Source organism: Octopus bimaculoides, chromosome 3 (assembly GCF_001194135.2).
Source record: "Octopus bimaculoides isolate UCB-OBI-ISO-001 chromosome 3, ASM119413v2, whole genome shotgun sequence".
Taxonomy (NCBI): Eukaryota; Metazoa; Mollusca; class Cephalopoda; order Octopoda; family Octopodidae; genus Octopus; species Octopus bimaculoides.
Window position 1 is genome coordinate 38,952,549 of NC_068983.1, and position 13,805 is coordinate 38,966,353.

Sequence of the window (13,805 nt, forward strand, 5' to 3'; positions counted from 1 at the left end):
TTTTAATATCTGCTTTCTCATGGGAATATCCTCCTCCTCCTCATCATCATCGCCATCGTCGTCATCATCATCATCGTCATCATCATCATTGTCATCATCATCATCACCATCTCCAATAACTCCATTACCATCATCATAATTGTCTTCATCATCATTAGGATTTTAATATCTGCTTTCTCATGGGAATATCCTCCTCCTCCTCATCATCATTATTGTTTTTTAACGCCCACTTTACCATACAAGAGTATGTTGTGACAGATTTTTTTTTTTGCAACATGATACCTGTCAAGACAAACCTGACACTATGTTACGAAACCCTTCCTCATCTCATTTCCAAGAGGGACTGATAAATTAATTCCTGGTCTATCAAACAACAAACAAACAACCTGGACATGTGTGGAGAACTGGAAATGAATGACATCATATGGATGAGCCATTTGTTTACAAAAATTGCACCTCATATAACATATATCAAAAAACCATAACATACTTTCATGGTGGACTGCAAGCAAGCAAAAGACTTGGTCAACAAAGCCATTGTTTATGATCAGTGAGCAAATACATGTGTAGATGAGAGAAATATGTCATCATCATCATCTTCATCATCATCATCATCATCATCATCATCATCAGTAGTAGCTAAAAATCAGCTTTTAAGTGGCACCTTCACTGACAGGGTCACCAAGTACTTGCAAGGCAAAAACTTTTAAGAGGGGAGGAGGTATTAGAGGAAGTGATTTCTCACAAAGCATAAGTTCTAATATTGTTTTTTTCCAAATTGCTAGATATTGCAAACCATGCTTGTTTATTTTGAATTCTATGAGTTGTAATAACTTGATTCCTTTACAAAGCGAAGGAGAAACTATCTGTTAGTTTTCTTGGAACTTTGCTGCTAAAAGTATATGTACAGCATGGTGCACAGGAGCTGCTTTCATGATCTGACAAAATCAGCAGTTGTAGGAAAGCCAACAGTTTTGTAACATCTCTGGCTTTCTTCCGATATTTCAACAACACAAATTTTCAAGTAACTCTTTAGCTCCTTCTTGTTAGGTGAGTTATTCTTTTATCCTTTTACTTGTTACAGTCATGTGACTGTGGCCATGCTGGAGCACCGCCTTTAGTAAGCCCAGTACTTATTCTATCGGTCTTTTTTGCCTAACTACTAAGTTACGGGTACGTAAACACACCAACATCAGTTGTCGAGCGATGGCGGTGGGACAAACACACACACACAAACGTACACACACACACATATATATATGTACAATGAGCTTCTTTCAGTTTCTGTCTGCCAAATCCACTCACAAAGCTTTGGTTATAGTAGAAGACACTTGCCCAAGATGCCACATAGTGGGACTGAACCCAGAACCATGTGGTTAGTAAGCAAACTACTTACCACACAGCCATGCCTGCATTATTTAATTATTTCTATAGCTCCTGCATCATTTTGTAGTGGTCACCAAATTTAATATTTTTTTTCAATTTATAAGTTAGTGTTAAATTATTTAATGCATAGAGCATTAAAAAAGGCTAATTAGAAATAATATTTAAAAACTGCACTGAGGGAAAACAGCTATTAAACAATGACTAATATTAATTTCACTTTTGTTTATTTCCAGTTTGCTTCTTAATCCTCTCTGTATTAAATATTTTAACATTAACTTAACTATTGATTTTTCTTACAGATAGGATCTCTGAACTATTTTAATATTGCTTGTATTAGATCCTATTAGTGATAACTTAGACAGTTTTATGATAAAATTAATACCGCTAAAATATTTGAATCCAGTTAATTCCTTTGCATGCTTATTTTCTACATGAAAATGGACCCTGTGTCTAGAAAATAGAAATAATTGTTAACAGAGTTAATTTATATTTCAATTTATACTAATTTTATTTCATAATAATAATTTTTTTTTTTTTGCATCATGAATATCCATGTTCTTTTATTACTATTGAAATTTAGGTTTATAAGTCTTATTGAAGTTGAAATGAATGTGAAAAGATAATAAACATTAATTCCAGCGACACTGGGACATGAACGTGGCTTTCCACTGTTGGATTATTTGGATATTATGTGAAAGCATGTGGTTTAGTGGTTAGGATCTTCAGCTCACAATCATACGGTCATGAGGTCAATTCCTGGTGACATGCTGTGTCCTTCAGCAAGGCACTTTATTCCACAATGCTCTAGTTCACTCAGCTGGAAAAAGTGAGTAGTACCTGTAATTTAAAGAGCCAGCCTTGTCACATTCTGTGTCATTCTGAATTTCCCTGAGAACTATATTAAGAGTGTGCATATCTGTGGAGTGCTCAGCCACTTGCATGTTAATTTTATGAACAGGGCTGTTCTGTTAATCAGGTCAACTGGAATTCTCATCATTGTAACCAGTGGAGTGCCACTTGGAAATAGGTTGAAGTAGTTTATGGCTTGTAGAGTATCATTGACTTATAAGGTGTTAGGTCCAGTATTAAACCTAAAAGACTAGTAATGGTTTAGTTGTAATAAGGTTTGGAGGAGGGCACCATATGTAAAGATTAAGTATCACATAACAGATTGTGGCATAGTGGAGATGTTGCAAGTTAGAGAAGAGGCTGTGTGTTGCATAGTTAAAAGAATACAAGTTGAGAAGTGACATATTAGAGATTTTAGTGAACTGTTATGAAGTTTCAGAACTGCAAATAGTTGGAGTCAATTTTGATTGAGAACCTCTTGCCAGTGCTCATTAAAGACTGTTATTTTGTTGTGAAGGAGAAGAAAGGTAACATCTACAACATTCACATGAAGTAAGCTGAGTCTCTGAATTCCATGATGGCAGAAATAAGCTGCCTGCAAGAAGCCAAAGGAAAATGTTCCCTTCTTGAGTTATGCCTACTTATAAGGGCCAGTTTCTTGATTTCATGGCATATAAATTCCCCACCTGGATGGGACACCAATCCATCACAAGATTACTCATTTTTGCCAGCTGAGTGGACTGGAGCAATGTGAAATGAAGTTTTTTTGTTTTTTTTTTACTCAAGATCACAACTCATTACCCGATTCAAGAATTGAAACCACAATCTTATGATCATGAGCCCAACACCCTAACCACTAAGCCATGCACCTCCAGAGAGCTGTAAATGAGTAACCCTGCAACGGACTAGTCTTCTGATCAGTGGGGAATGTTGGCCTGCTCACCTAGCCAGTAGGGTGGCATCATTCCAAAGCTGAAATGAGGCAAAGTGCATTGTGACCAATGATGTATAACAATATCCAATTGTCTAGTCAATCACATGATCATGTCATCTCAATATATAGATGTGGTAAAGTCAAACTAGTTCATTAACAACAGAACCAGATGAGTTGTCTTGATGAAACTCTGTCCCACCTAAAATGATGGCTGATTTAACTGGTTGAACCAATAAATTGGTTCATGAAAACTGAAGGTTTGATTCCTGGTTACAAATCCAGTTGGTATCTCTTACAGACTTCTCTGAGAAATATTGGCTCAAGTAGAAAAAAAAAATTGCCCTAAAACAAAACTAGTTCAAGAACAAATATATCACATGCATTTAAAAAATTGTTTGCTTCAAATATTTATCTGACATGTTAAAACCATGACCTTTAAATTTAGGTAATTTCTTATGGATGACAAAAAGTGAATATTTAATGTGCAGTTCATGTAGCTTATGTCTGCATTGTGGTATTATCATAATGCTATACAACCTGCATTCATGTGTGTTTATTATCTATGTAACATTTGCTAACTACTTAAAAAAAGTCACTTAGTTTATAAAATACACAGGATCAAATTCGTCATATATTTGCTGATGTTGTTGTCTTAATTTAAGCACCTATCCAACTTCTGCTTACAAGAACATCTACATTTTATCTTGACACTGTTTGACATATGCAAAAAATACAAGTGCTGTGTCAGCTATGACAATAATATTTTTAAAAGTTTGCAGAATTAGAATGATTGTGTTGTTAGAATGATTTGCAGAGTTAGAATGGTAATCGTTAGAATGATTGTGTTGAAGGCCAGAATGAAGATATGAAAAAAATTTAACTATGTGTCACTACAGTGGTCAGTTATTACTGATCTTTGTATTCTTTATTGTATTTTGAGTAACTGACTTTATCTGTTACTTGGTTTAATATCACCATCTAGGTGCCTTTAGCCATGTCGACTTTGTTGCAAGTATTTGGGTCAAGTCTCCTCCTTCCCTCCCACCAATCTTGGAGACCTTGAAAGGAGGATAAAGATGTTATCCTTCCTCTTTTGAATAAATAATTAATTTTTTTTTCTTTTTTAAGTGAAGTGTGAAGGCATGTAACCCAGTGGTTAGGCTGTTGCACATTGTAAGATCACGGCTTCAATTCTCAGACTGGGCACTCTGTTGTGTACTTGAACAAAACACTTCATTTTATGCTGCTCCAGTTCACTCAGCCGTAAATGGCTCCAACAATCGCTGGGAAGTTCACCCTGAGACAGATCAGCGTCCGATTCAGAGGGGAATGTTGTAATCTCAGTAATTTATACACCTTGGACAACGGTGGTGGTGGTGGTGGTGGTGGTGGTGGTGGTGGTGGTGGTGGTGGTGGTGGTGGTGGTGATGGTGATGATGATGATGATGATGATGATGATGGATGCATGCATGCAAGCATACAGAGTGATAGATACAGACAGATAGACAGACAGACTGATAGATATTTGTCTCACTCTGTGGATCTCTTTCTTATGAGAACCCACCAAAAAACGAAAAGAAAAGAAAAATCTCAGCTCAAAGAACTGCTGCCCTTTTCTGAATGCACAAAATGATCTAATTCAAGTTAGGTAGGAAAAGCAGATGAAATATGAAAAGAAAGGAAGGGCAGGAGAGGGAGGGGGAATTGTGTAATTTTTATCTTGAGTAGGTGCAGTGGGTGGGAGTGGGAGACTATATATTTTCATTAGATCATTTCTTTTTGACACTCAAGTATGGAAGAACAGTAATAATTCTATTTCCTGTTTTTATGACCCTTTTAAGCATTTGGTTTTAAAGGAGAAAGTTTCTGGCATTTCAACATCAATCACTAATTTAATTTATCACCTCAGAAAGGTGCTTCAATTGGCAGTGAACCAGAACATTTCCATAAATGGTGATTCATGTATACCATGTATGTCAGTTTCTCTCTCTCTCTCTCTCTCTCTCTCTCTCTCTCTCTCTCTCTCTCTGTTTGTCTGTGTGTCTCTGCATATATGTCTACTTACCTCCCTACCTCCCTATCTATCATCACCATTACCACCACCATCATCTTCATCATTATCATCATCATTGTCGTTGTTGACGTCATTGTCATGAATCCATTTTCCCATGCTGGCATATATTTTTTTCTACTCTAGGCACAAGGCCCGAAATATTTTGGGAAGAGGCCAGTCGATTAGATTGACCCCAGTACACAACTGGTACTTAATTTATCGACCCTGAAAGGACAAAAAGCAAAGTCGACCTTGGCGGAATTTGAACTCAATGTAAAAACAGACGAAATACTGCTAAGCATTTCGCCCGGCGTGCTAATGTTTCTTATTTCCTTATTGCCCACAAGGGACTAAACATAGAGGGGACAAACAAGGATAGACAAACGGATTAAGTCGATTACATCGACCTCAGTGCGTAACTGGTACTTAATTTATCGACCCCGAAAGGATGAAAGGCAAAGTTGACCTCATCAGAATTTGAACTCAGAACATAACAGCAGACGAAATACCACTAAGCATTTCGCCCAGCATGCTAACGTTTCTGCCAGCTCGCTGCCATAATACTGGCATATATTGGATGATGTCTTGTCACATATGGGAACCAGGAAAAGCAACCAACATTATTGTTGTTGTTATTTATTCCTTGTGTCTTATAATGATGCATTTTATCACGCCACTTGTACTAGAGGGGCTGTGCCATGCAGCAGCACTGCAGTAGTCTCCTCTAACCTGAATCTGTTTTTATTTGGACTACTCCCTTAGGCATATAACCTGTGAAGTAGCTTGGATGTTCCAATTTCTGCCCTAGTTTCTGTAACTGAATGCCCTTCATATCATCAGACATATTTCAGTTGAGTGTTCAAGCCCAAACACATGATTCTGAGTTCAGTCTCACTGCATGTTACCTTGAACAAGTATCTTCTACTCTAGCAACAGGCCAACCTTGTGAATGGATTTGGTGTATGGAAACTAAAGGAAGACCATTGTGTAACGATATATGTGCATGTCAGTGCATTTGTGTGTGTATGTGCGTGTGTGTGTGTGTGTGTATCTCTCCCCCCTCTCTCTCTCTCTCTCTCTCTCTCTCTCTCTCTCTCTCTCTCTCTCTCTCTCTCTCTTTCCTTGTCTTGACATTGCATAATAGTTGTAAATGAGTGTCACTGTTATACTAGCAGTGTCATTTGTTTCCAATTTTCCATAAAAAACATGACCAGCCATGGTAAAATATTACCTTGCCTGGAAACAGGCATGGATTGGTGACAGGAACAGCATCCAACTGTAGAAAATTTGCCTAAATGAAATCCATCTGGTCCAAGCAAGCATGGAAAAGTGGATGTTAAATGATGATGATGATGATGATGATGATGATGATGATGATGATGATGATGTATGTGTGTGTAACTGTGTATGTGTGCTCACGTGTGTATAAGTGCATACACACACACACACATACAAAAACAAACCATACGCACAGTCCATGTGAATGTGGAATGTGTGTTAGTTAATGATGAACCAAACTATTTACAGTGTCAAAGGTTATTATGAAATAAAGTGATAGCTGAGGTGTACACAATTTCAATTAATACCATATGACACAATGTTGAAAGCTGATAGCCTTCAGTGTTCACTTACTCTGGTTTCTCAAAAGAGAAATTCTACAAAACTCTGTATATTAGAAAACAGACTTTTTCCTTTTAATCAAAATCAAGATTAAACTTAAGGGTATGTGTAATACATAGAATTAGGGTACAAATTTTCTCCTCACCCATTTTTATTAAGGAAAAGGCACAATAAAGGTTTATTTTTTAGATTGTCCTTTTTTATTACATATTAATGGATAATATATTGGAGTATTAGTAGATTATTTAATAAAGATACATGGTTTAACCTTTTAGCACTTAAATGGAGATAAATTGGTGCATCATAGAAAATGTTCAAAATGGGCAAATCCAGCCTCTCACACCTATCCTACAATGTGATTCTAAAAATAATCACATCTTCAAAATCTCAAAGCTACATTATAAAACATGATTAGTTTTAAAAATATGTAAATAAATAAACATTACATTTAACAGAGTAATCTGAATGTTAATGGGTTAATTGTCTGGTGGTTGGTTCATAATCATAACTGGTGTTGGTTTGTTTATGTTCCTGTAACTTAGCAAGCAAAATGAAATTTGTAGAATGAGTGTTAGACTTAAAAAATAAGAACATGGGTTGAACTGATCAATTAAAAACCTTCAAGGTTGTGTCCCAGCTTGGCTGTAATCCAATGACTGAAAGAAGTAAAGGAATAAAAAGTTGGGGCATGTGATCTAGTAATTAGAGAGTTCAGCTTATGTTCATGATGTTGTGGAACTGGGCAGAATGTTGGGTCTTCAGCCCTTTCGATACCAACCCAGCTGAAACTAACTCTGGCTCTGTAGTACAAATGTCTTGTTTTCATAAGTTTTGAATTAAAATCTCCCACCAAACCTTAGTCACAATTTATGTTCTTAACAGTAGCTTAATGATAACTAAATTATTTTACTAAATTCTTTGTTATATTTAAAATTAATTGAAAGAAACACAGAGTATCTCAGCAGAAATATGGTAACAAAAGGGTTAAAATATATAACAGAGAAACAATTCTTAACCCTTTTGATACCAACCTGGCAGAAATATGGTAACAAAAGAGTTAACAAATAAATAATTTCCCTTTTGGTACCAACCTGGCTGAAACCGCTTCTAGCTTTGTAGTATAAATGTCTTGTTTTCATAAGTTTTGAATTAAAATCTTCCACCAAACCTTAGTCGCAATTTATGTTCCTAACACTAGCTTAATGATAACTAAGTTATTTTACTAAATTCTTTGTTATATTTAAAATTAACTGAACGAAACACAGAATATCTCAAAATAAATACGGTAATGAAAGGGTTCAGGCAGGAACTTAAACACTTTATTTCACATTACTCCACTCTCCTTGGCTGAAAATGAATACCAGCTGAGTGCTAGGGCAGCTCTCTCTCTCTCTCTCTCTCTCTCTCTCTCTCTCTCTCTCTCTCTCTCTCTCTCTCTCTCTCTCTCTCTCTCTCCCTCTCTCTCCTCTGCCTTTTTCTCCAGCTGTCACACTCTGGCTGTGCTACTGGGTTAAAGGCTAGGAGAGTCAAAGTGTGTCTTTATATGATCATAACTACTCAGGCACCCAAAGCAATTAGCCAAAAGCATGGATACATGTTACCAAGCCAGACTCCCAAATGACAGTTGATTTTTAAGTAGATCATCTACTTTTGTAGCAGTTGCAAAACACTGCACCTTATACATGGGATTATAGGTTTTTTTTAGACAATTTAGGTCCTAAAATCACGCTGGTAGTATAATATACATGAGCTTTTATCCTTAAAGTACACTATTACTTTGCACTTGTTTAACCCTTTTGATACCAACCACCTGAGGTTACCCAAGGTTCCATGATACAAACTTCCTGTTTTAACTCATTAGCATTCTGATATTAATCATAGCTTTGAGATTTAAGTGATGTGATTGTTTATTTTAAAAATGATATTGTAGGATAAGTGTAGGAGGCTGGATCTGGCTGGTTAGAACATAAAATAGGTAGAATGTTCGGACCGGACATGGCCAGTTTAAATGCTTAAATGGTAAAAGTAATCTAAATTCCATGTTAATTCATGTTCCAAACACCAGCTTAACAATAATAGAATTATTTTTCTAAACTCTTCTTTATTTTCAAAATTAATTGAAATAAAAACAGTATATTTCTATAGAAATGGAGTATCAAGAGGGTTAAGCAACTAAATTTGAAGGATTACTTTTGCATCTTGAGAGACTGACTGTGTGTTTCTATAGACTAACTGTGTGTGTTTCTTATCAAGTTGTGTTGTATGATTGTATAAGTCCAGCTTTTGAACAAATGAGAATTAGCTTCCTTTATTTGAAGTGTAATTGGATTTGAAGGGGATACACCAATTTCAGGTGAGACTGGAATTTAATGAGTGTTGATTTAAAGTATGGTGTAAAAATGAAATGATAAGGAAATAGGAAAATAGTAAAATGGTTGAACTAAGTAAATAAATGTTATGAAACGGTACTGATTAAGATGAGAAGTAAGGCTGACCTAAAAGTCATGCAAATAAGAACGAGACTAATTATAATTAATGTTTCTAGTTAGTTTGGGGATCATGATTTCATATTTTACTATTTTTAGAGCTAAGCTTTCAGTTTTGGGATTAGCAGAATAAGAATGAGCTACATAACTTTGAACAGTTCTTAAAATAAGAGATAAGATTACTGTCCATCCTAGCTGTAATTAAATGAACAACAGCTCAGTATGTGTATATGTTTATTATATAAATATCAAATACACAAACATAAATAAAGGTGCTGTTTACATGCTTCATTTCATTGACTGTTAACCTTCTGTTGACACAGATAAAATACACATGAGTCTATAAATATGATTATAGTATATAGTGACGCACTTGTTGACTTTTGTGTCTGAATTTCATTCCCACTCTGGTTTCTCTCCATAATATTCAAATTAAATCACTATTATTACAAACCCATATTTCTTTTTTGGAATTATGTCAGTGAAATTTGTAGAATAATCTCTGTGATGTAATATGCTATAATTATTAACCAACTTCAGCAAGACACCTGCTCTTATTCCTCTACTTTGCTTTCTTATCCCTCAATACTATACTCCACTCAGTTAAGAGGTCTTGTCTTGTGGATACTTGGTGACTTCATCAACACGCTCTGTGAAATGGTTGGCATCGAGCAGGGCATCCAGTTGTAGAAATCATGTCAAGGCAGACACTGGATCCTAGTGCAAGCCACCTGGCTTGTTTATCCATGTCAAACCAACCATCCCATGCCAGTTTGGAAAAAAGGATCTTAAATGATGATGATGTTCCATTTTTTGGAAAATTATTTGCTTTGTAAACAGGTTCAAATATACCTCTTCAATTTTATTTTATTTTAAATTAACCCTTTATATCCATTTTCCTACATTTGCATGTGTTGTTGAATGGGTTTCCTCTTGCATGGTCCATCACTTTTTGGTCATGGTCCTTTGTTATCAATGGAATTTCATCATCTTGAAAGCAGCTCTCACCATTTCTTCTTATATTTTCCTCGGTCACTTCCTCTTGCAAAAGTTATCCTCACTTGGGTTTTTTGGTACTTCTTTATCCATCTCTCATCCTCTACACACCAACACAGTCACAAACTCTTGCATCTTGCACACTTACAACCACAGGCTTACATACTGGTTTTCCTCTCAGCCTAAAAATTAAAAATTTATCAGCAACACGTGTTGTAGTAGTAGTAGTAGTAGTAGTAGTAGTAGTGGTGGTGGTGGTGGTGGTGGTAGTAGTGGTGGTGGTGGTGGTGGTGGTGGTAGTAGTAGTAGTGGCAGTGGTAGTAGTAACAGTAGTAGCAGCAGCAGCAGCTGCCACAGCAACTGCAATTGTGGTGGTGGCAGTTGTAGCAGCAGCAACAGTAGCAGCAACAACAGTAGCAGCAGCAGCAGCAGCAGCAGTAGTAGTAGTAGTAGTACCACTGGTTTAAGTTCTGATGTTTTACAAAGAAGTTGTATGACCATATTTAAAGGAAATCACTAATGACCTAAATTAACAAAGTTATTAGAATGAATTATAACAAAGATTATTGATTTCAATTGTTTTATTATAAAATTATGTGAACAATAGCTTTGTTGGCTAAATGTTTCTAATAGTTTAATCACTTGTTCATTGCATTTTGGATTATGGAAGTGACAAAGGGATGTCTGTGTAACTCGGATGAAACTAATACAAGGTATTTTCTATGATGCACCAATTTATCTGCAATTTCTCACCAATGTGTGCAGCTTCCACCAATACATGTTGTTGTTTGTTTGCTTTCGAGCCATGCCTGGCTCAGAAAAGCTGGTTTCCTGGTTTCATTGGCATATAGGTTTCCCACCTGGATGGGATGCCAGTCTGTCACAGGTGAGCTGCTAGATGCAGGAGGAGAGAGTGAGAGAAAGTTGTGGCAAAAGAGTCAGCGAAAGTTGGCCATAACCTTCTGCCAGAGCCACATGGCGCTTAAATGTTTCGCTCATAAACACACATATCACCTGGTCTGAGATTTGAACCCGCGATCCCTTGACCGTGAGTCCGTTGCTCTAACCACTAGGCCATGTGCCTCCACTTCCACCAATACATGCACATGCATTATTTCATCATCAATAAGGCGGCGAGCTGGCAGAATCGTTAGCATGCCGGGCAAAATGCATAGCAGTATTTCACCTGTCGGTACGTTCTGAGTTCAAATTCCGCCGGGGTCGACTTTGCCTTTCATCCTTTCAGGGTCGATAAATTAAGTACCAGTTATGCACTGGGGTCGAGGTAATCAACTGGTCCCCACCCCCCAAATTTCAGGCCTTGTGCCTATAGTAGAAAGGATTATTTCATCATCAATTAGAGAAGTTTGAAGTTTAACCTTTTTATATTTAAACCGGCCATATCAAGCCCAAATATTCTACCTGTTTTATGTACAGAACGGACATATTCAACTTCTCACACCTACCCTATAATGTCATACAAAGAACAAACAATCTCACCATCAAAATCTCAAGGCTACAAAACAATGCTTGATTCATTCAAAACAATGTGAATAAATAAACATTACATTTAACTGAATAATCTAAGTGCTGAGTGAGAGTAGTAGAGGGAGGTAGCTTTATGTTGAGAGAGAGTGTATTTACATGTGCTGTTATAGAGTTACGTTCATGTAGGCACACAGTGCCAGCTGACTGGTCCTGTGCCAGTAACATGTAAAATGCACCAATCAAGCGTGGTCAATCCCAGTACCGTCTGACTGGCTCCCGTGCTGGTGGCACGTAAAAAGTACCATTCAAATGTGGTTGATACCAGTACCGCCTGACTGGTCCTCATGCCAGTGGTACGTAAAAAGCACCCACTACACTCTCGGAGTGGTTGGCGTTAGGAAGGGCACCCAACTGTAGAAACTTTGCCAGATCAGATTGGAGCCTGGTGCAGCCTTCTGGCTTGCCAGCCCTCAGTCAAACCATCCAACCCATGCCAGCATGGAAAGCGGACATATAGTGTACGTACAGCAATGCTACATGGTAGTGAGATGTGGGTCTTGAATGCTGAGGATATGTGAAGACTAGGGAGGAATGATGCTAGTATGCTCCACTGATTGTGCATTGTCTGTGGGCATGTATGACAGTATGACAAAGTGCTGATGTACTGAGAGAACAGTTAAGCACAAGAGGAATCAAATGTGGTGCACAAGAGAGAAGACTACACTGGTTTGGTCATGTGACACAAATAGATGAGGACAGTTTGTCCCACCCCTGCCAGCATGGAAGGCAGACATTAAACAACGATGATGATGACAGATGCATAAAGAAGTGCCGATTGCTGGAACTTCTAGAAGCGGGAAAACCCAGGCATTCATGGGATGAAGTACTGAAGGCTGATCTCAAGATATGGAACCATAAGAAAGAGATGACAAAGGACCCAGGTGATTATTGTTTTGCTGTGTTTGAGAAAACCCACTCTGTTACAGCAAAAAAAACATTGTAATTTTAAAACCATTTGGTTAGGATTGTATATACAGGGTCCAACCTCCCAACTCCTCTCTGTCTGACATGTCAAGCATTTCACCCCGCCCGATTTTCATCCCCTAACACCTGTGTGTGTGTGTGTGTGTGTGTGTGTGTTTGTGTGTGTGTGTGGTATAAGGTACTACTCAGCTGCTGTAATCATCTGGGAGGAGAATCAACACATATTATGTCCCCTCCCTTCTGGTCACCTACCTGCACCCCCCCCCCCCCGGAACCACTTCTATTCCTCATTATCATCTCTGCCCACTCTATTTCTTCTAATCACCTCCTTTACTATGCCCTCAGCCATTGTCCTCTCCCCTCCATTATACCCCATTCTTGATACTTCCCTTATCTGCTTTCTTTCTCAAAGCCCTCTCACATCTATCATCATTCCCCACTTACTATAGCCCCTTATAAACCATTGTATCTCCCTCCCCGCTCAACAGCTCCTCTCAAACTGCTCAACCCATGCCAGCATGAGAAACAGACATTAAAGGATGATTATGTATCTGTATGTTTGTATGTATTCTTTTATTCTTTTACTTGTTTCAGTCATATGACTGTGGCCATGCTGGAGCACCACCTTTAGTCGAACAAATGAACCCCAGGACTTATTCTTTGTAAGCCTAGCACTTATTCTATTGATCTCTTTTGCCGAACTGCTAAGTCACGGGACATAAACACACTATCATTGGTTGTCAAGCGATGTTGGGACGACAAGCACATACACTACGACGGGCTTCTTTCCGTTTCCGTCTACCAAATCCACTCAGAAGGCTCTGGTTGGCCCAAGGCTATAGCAAAAGACACTTGCCCAAGGTGCCACCAGTGGGACTGAACCCAGAACCATTGGTCAGGAAGCAAGCTTCTTGCCACACAGCCACTCTAGTATGTATACATATCTATCCATGTGTGGGTGTCTCTGTGCGCACACACACACACACACACACACACACACACACACACA

At 37.8% G+C, this 13,805-nt stretch overlaps 1 protein-coding gene across 1 annotated transcript in view; it reads left to right on the top strand.

Annotated features, from left to right (window-relative positions):
- Positions 1–13,805, top strand: part of LOC106875007 (tyrosine-protein kinase fyna) — a 430,432-nt gene that overhangs the window by 128,185 nt on the left and 288,442 nt on the right. The window lies entirely within an intron of this gene.